Consider the following 6360-nt stretch of genomic DNA (forward strand, 5'->3'; position numbering starts at 1 on the left):
GCAACACCACTAGATTAAATGTTCACAAACATCCAAAAAAATCACAATAGAGTATCTGGTTCCTTAACCCTCTGATGCGTAAAAATTCATAGCTATAAGTCTATGCAGTTTTCCGTGAGAGGGTCTTCTTTGACCTGTGTTAGAATAAATGTGTTTTTATGCTACTTTTGTCATTTTGACTCAAAATAATGTTTTGTATAATACTTTCTGGTATGCTTTATTCCACACAATAACAATTTCATGTTTGAAATATTTTCAATTTTCACTTTTTTAAGCATGCTACAGACTGGCGACCTGTCCAGGGTGAACCTGGCCTCTCGCCCTGAACGTTAGCTGGAGATGGGCACCAGCAACCCTCCCAACCCCACAAGGGACAAGGTGTACAGAAAATGGATGGATGGATGGACTTTTTTAAAGCATTTTTACAACAATTTGTGGAACATTTGAGACAATTTGCAGAACAATTTTAAAACAGAATGACATTTTTTCAACAGCAATGGAACAATGTCTACATCCATTATGTGTGTAGGGGGAATTATATGTGTGCGTGTGTGGGGGGTGGGGAGCTAATGAAGGGGCTTTGTCTTGAAACTGTTACGGCCCAAGGCCTTTTCCTCTGGGTCTCTAACATCCATGTTTTGGACTCCTTAATTGGTGCTGATTGGAAGTGGACGCAGCTGGCCAGTGTCTCCAGATGACCTCAGATCCAGCTTAAGATTCACCACTTTCTCTGACTAAGCAGCTCATTCTTTCTGTCTCCCTGCCACTCTTCCCCGTTTCTCCCTTTTCTTCCCCACCAGTTATGATTTTTGTTAAATAAATCCCTCTTAAGTTATCCCATGCGTTGCTTCCCCTTTATTTGTTATGGTTTAAGAGACCGTAACAAAACTAGCGAACTGATATTACTGTCTGTATTCTGTTATGTGTATCATGCATGTTTGTATGTGTGTGCATCCATCCATCCATCCATCCATCCATCCATCTTCCTTTTTTCAGGAGTCGGGCAGCAGCCTAAGTAAGGAGGCCCAGACTTCCCTCTCCCAGCCACTTCTTCCAGCTCATCCAGGGGGAATCCCCAGGCGTTCCCAGGCCATCAGAGAGACATCGTCCCTCCAGCGGGTCCTGGGTCTTCCCCTGAGCCTCCTCCCAGTGGGATGTGCCTGGAGCACCTCACCAGAGAGGCGTCCAGGAGGCATCCTTACCAGATGCCCGAGCCACTTCAACTGGCTCCTCTCGACGTGAAGGAGCAGCGGCTCTACTCCGAGTCCCTCCCGGATATCTGACCTTCTCACCCTCTCTCTAAGGAAGAGCCCAGACATCCTACAGGGAAAACTAATTTCGGCTACTTGTATCCGTGATCTCGTTCTTTCGGTCATGACCATAGATGAGGGTGGGAACGTAGATCGACCGGTAAATCAAGAGCTTCGTTTTTTGACTCCGCTCTCTCTTCACCTCCACAGACCGGTGCAGTGCCCGCTTCACGGCAGACGCTGCACCGGTCTGCCTGTCGATCTCCTCCTCCATTTTTCTCTGATTGGTGAACAACACCTGAGATACTTGAACTCCTCCACTTGGGGCAGGACGTCCTCCCCGACCTGGAGAAGCACTCTATTCTTTTTCAGCTTATTTATTTATGCATTTATTTAAATAGCTGAGATATATTTACTGAGATGATAAAAGAAAGAACCTTGAACACATTGATCAACAGGTTTTGCATGTCATTCAACGCATTTTCTCTCTTGGTTTTCTCATCCAGGGTGTCAGACACACTCAGAGACACTCACATAAGATTTGGCCCTTTGAATGAAACATCCCAGTCAATTCCTTTGAGAAAATGGTGTTGAAGTTCATTCCTTTTTGCCTCTGTACCAGCCAGGTCCATTTACCAGTTTGGGGACTGACCAAAACCCCTCAGTGTTATTATCTTGAGAAACAATGAGATTTGGTTAAGTATAAAAATAGGCTTTAATACCGAAAAATGATGCTACAAGTGATGCAAGTCACAAAAATGGAACAGATACAGAGTTACATTCACCATCCCACACTGGGCGTCACTTAGTTCACCTTATGGATGCAACCAAGTGAGGCAATGTAGCGTGAGTTTAGCTTTAACTCTTCTCTTTGTTCTACATCCTCCCTCAGGTTTGTTTTGTTTATGCATGACTGTCACCAGTCTGACGTGATTATGATTATGTGAGTAGCTGAATGAAGCTGTCAGCAGATAAGAGAGAAGATAATCCAGAATCCATTACAAGGGCTTTCAGAGCTTCTCTACAAACCAGTTTAGCAACGTGGCATTGTTAACAAGGCTGTACATTTCCATTATTTTGCAAGAACTTCACCCTCAACATTGACTGTCAACATGTAGGCATCGCCTGAGAAAATCTTCAGACTTAAGTTCTGACAAGCCAGATTTTGTCTTTGACTTAACAGACACGTTTTTGGTTTTTGTCAGTTTTTCCATCAAGGTTTGATGGAGAAACCTTGATGAGTCGTCTGTGAGCTTTGGGTTGAGGGAGAGAAACGGAGGCGAATGTAACTTGATTTTCAGTGGTTTCTCAGCTGACATTGAATATTCAGAAAATTTCCCCAGTACGTCATCAGAATATTTGTAGACAACAAATATTAATTTGTTGGTATTAATGACACTAAAGACTGTCAAGGCAATAGTAATGATTAAAAAATCACTTTATTTCTGCTGTACATGTGTGTACATAAGAGGCATTATTAGTAAAACTTTCATGAGAAAAATTTACGTGGTAAAGACCGTCACTTTAATGCTGTTTTGGAATAAAACATGAACAATGAAGAATTAAAGGAAAATGTTGGATTTGACATTTTCAAATTAAAAAAAACTTTGAATTCGGGTGCGCTGGTGCTGGTGCGCCTTCAATCCTTTCCATTGAGTCACAAAGTCAAAGGGACTCGAATGACCTTCAGAAAAGGGGATGAGGTCACAGGGTCACCAAGCATTTTGGCAGAATTACTAAGCGAGTGCGTAGATTGATTGAATCACATTGAGTCTGTTTTTGTGAGTCAGAAAGTAAAATCTCCTATTACATTTGTGTAACATTTTGTAAGTTTCTTTTTTTCCCTCAGTACTTTGTTCTTGGTTGCCTGATTTTTATGCTTCTGGGAAAGTGCTTTGTTGCGTATGTGGACGGCATGTACACACTTTTATTTCTGAGAATTGTATTGGCCAAAGCGGTGTGGTGTACAGGCCACCGCATCCTGTCTGACAGGTTTCTGTTACACCTTAATCTTTTACCAGATGGTCCTTCTACCAACTTTGCCTGTTGGTTGTGTTAATTTTTGGCCTGTGTTGTACGTTTTTTTTTTTTTTTTGTTTTGTTTTCCTTATGGTTTTATAATTGTGTGTAATTCTAGGGGGGTGAATGTAACTGGGTCTATATTAATAGTTGTATATTCACACAAAATGTTTTCTTTAACGTATTTGTCTGAGTATGCTGACTGTTCTTGTGTTCCTCATGTCTATTATAAGGGGTTTGGTCCCTCAAACATAAAGTTAAAGTTTATTGGTCTTTGAGAGGAAGAACTTGCATTACAGCATGTTTGCTATTTTATTACTTGGAAATGGTTCAAGAAAACAATATTTCAATCTGGAGAGACTCAGACGGAGAGAGGGAAGCAGTTAAAAGGGTTTAATGACAAAAATAACGTGAAAATAAACACAAAGTTCTTTGGCGATCAGGCCCCGGCCGGGGACGTCGAGCTGGACTTCGATAAGCTCGATGAACATTCCTGATGCAGCGAGGGAATGTAAACCCCCTGGGGCCTGTGCTGGTGGCGGCAGTCAGAGGATGATGAGGCCTGAGAGCCGGGAGCTGAAGGTGGAGGTGGGGTGGCGGTGGGTTGATCGGGGCTGGTAAGCGGAGGAGGCTGGGAGTGAAGGTCCTTTTGAACCAGAGCCTGGACGATGATTGGCTGGAGTGAGGCTTGGACCTGCGTTGATAGGTCCGGGTTGCGGAGAGGAAGGCACTGATTGCAGGGCCAGGTGCGCCAAAAGAGTCTTCCAGCCTGAACTTCAGTCAAGACTCCATTATAGTTGCAATGGGACAGTCAGTTTTCCAGCAAAATTTATTGTGACAAGCCTAACATTGACAGGCTTTTATTCTGTCCTGTTGTACGAGTGTTTGCACACACTGCTTCATATTTTATCACGTTACAATCACAAACTTTCATGAGTTTTATTAGAATTTTATGTGATAACCCAACACAGTTGTGAAGTAGAATAAAATCTTTCTTTATTTTATCACGAATAAAAAGTATAACCTGCATTCATCCCCCCTCCTGTCTACTTTATACAATAATCTTTTTGCTGTAAATTTCAATGTTTTTCCCACTTTGTAGATCTAAACAGCATTTCTGCCAGTTATTCTTTTAGAAAGCAGCTCAAGCATCATAATAAATATACAACTAAACGATTCCCTAGTCCCTCTGTATGGAGAGAAAATCAGGTATTTTGAGACTATTTTCTCTCCATAAATCTGCCACTTTGTTTTTTGTCGTGCTGCTGGAAGGTGAGCGTCTCTCCCAGTTGTCGGTGGTTTTCAGTTTGAACGTGTTTGACTAGTTTTGCTGTGTATTTAGCCCCATCAAGCTTCACATCAACTTATCAGCATCTTTGTCTTTGTTATCCTCCTCCGTTTTCTTCACTGTAGCAGGAGAAACTGCACAACCTTTGCCCTGTACGTGCTTTGGATATCTATTTAGAGAAAACAAAACAGGTCAGGAAAGTGACCAGTTGTTTGTCTCTTGAGCCAAAAACCATTATGGAAAACCGGTGTCCAAGCAACGGATTGCCCATTGGATCACCGCAGCAATTTCCTTAGCCTATTCCTCAAGGGCTTTAACGCCTCCTGAGGGACTGTGTGCCCATTCTACTAGGGGCTTAAGCCTTGCTGAGAGGAGTATCTCTGCAAGAAATTTGTGCCACAGCAAGTTGGGCTTCCTCTCACACGTTTGATCGGTTTTACAAGCTTGATGTCACAACATCATTGCTGGCTCATTCAGTTCTCAGTGTAAGCACCAATCACTAAGACTATTTGCGGCTGGTAAACTATAATGATTAAGTGAACAGCTGGCACACAAGGTGTGGTTTTCTGCTGAGCAATACAGGAGTCGGTATATTCTCGTTCCCAATGTGAGACACGAAATGAATGCTATGAAAGAGAACTTTAGGTTACTTTCGTAACCCCGGTTCTCTGAGTAGCATGATTGAGTGTCTCACCAAGTCACCCTCCTTGTTCTGATGTTGCAAGGAAGAGGTGAAGGTTTTTTGTTTTTTTTTATAAGATGTCTGCTCAGCGTCAGCCCTATTTATAGGGAGAGGGTCCCTGCCCTCTCTGACGCTTACAGGCTTATCTCCAGCCAATCCTGGCTGGCGTAATGTAATAGGAGCTTCTGATGAGGTTACGCCAGGAGCGTTCCCATTGTGAGACACAATGTAGCATGAGTAATCATGCTACTCAGAGAACCGGGGTTACGAAAGTAACCTAAAGTTTTCACAATCTTGTCTTGAAGAACCACATACATTTATAATCACAACCACAAAGCAAATACGCTGGATGTTTTTCAGCTTATGTGCACTTTATTCATTTGTCTTTTTGCTGTGGCAACTTTTGAACTGCTTTCCTATCAGAAATTGCCATGGCAATGTGTCTGCTTCTCCAGACCGAGGCGTGTTTAGGCTTTTTAAAAGATCAGTAATCGGCGATCGCCAGAAAACTGCAATCGGTGCAGCCCTACTTTCCAGTCATGTACAGCTTGTGTTGGTCTGTCACACGTGACAAAAACATGGGAAGTTTGAGGGGTTGTGACTCCAACATGGTGGATAACTTACATACTTTCTCTGTTTTTGTTGTAGGGTCCAAACTGCTGCTCAGATGTGTCGGTGTCTTTTCATTATGTAGACGCCACAGGCATGTATTTGTTGGAGTACTACGCCTATCACCTGCGTGCCTTTGGGTACAGATATAACCAGGGCCGTGGAGAGACCTTTGGAGGGGTGGGGGCTCTAAGTTAAAAAAAGGGCACATTGAACAAGATCTTAAAGCACCGTACAACAACAAAGCAACAACCCATATTAATCAAGAATTTAATGGGATCCTACTATATCATTGCCATCATACGGGGACAATGCAAAGCAAATGTAGTATATTTTCCCCATCAGGTGTAAAGTTGCTGCTTCTGCTGCTGAAGTGTCCTGGAGGGCTGAGCTGATCTGAGACTGTCGCTGTTAAACAGACCAGAGGAGAGAAGGTCGCCGGCTAGTTATGACATAAGCAAATCTGCTGCCATTTTAATAATTAAGCCCTAACAATATCAATTTAACCTCTA

This window comes from Poecilia mexicana, unplaced genomic scaffold (genome assembly GCF_051168715.1).
Source record: "Poecilia mexicana isolate PSO_F unplaced genomic scaffold, ASM5116871v1 scaffold_5, whole genome shotgun sequence".
NCBI classification, from domain to species: domain Eukaryota; kingdom Metazoa; phylum Chordata; class Actinopteri; order Cyprinodontiformes; family Poeciliidae; genus Poecilia; species Poecilia mexicana.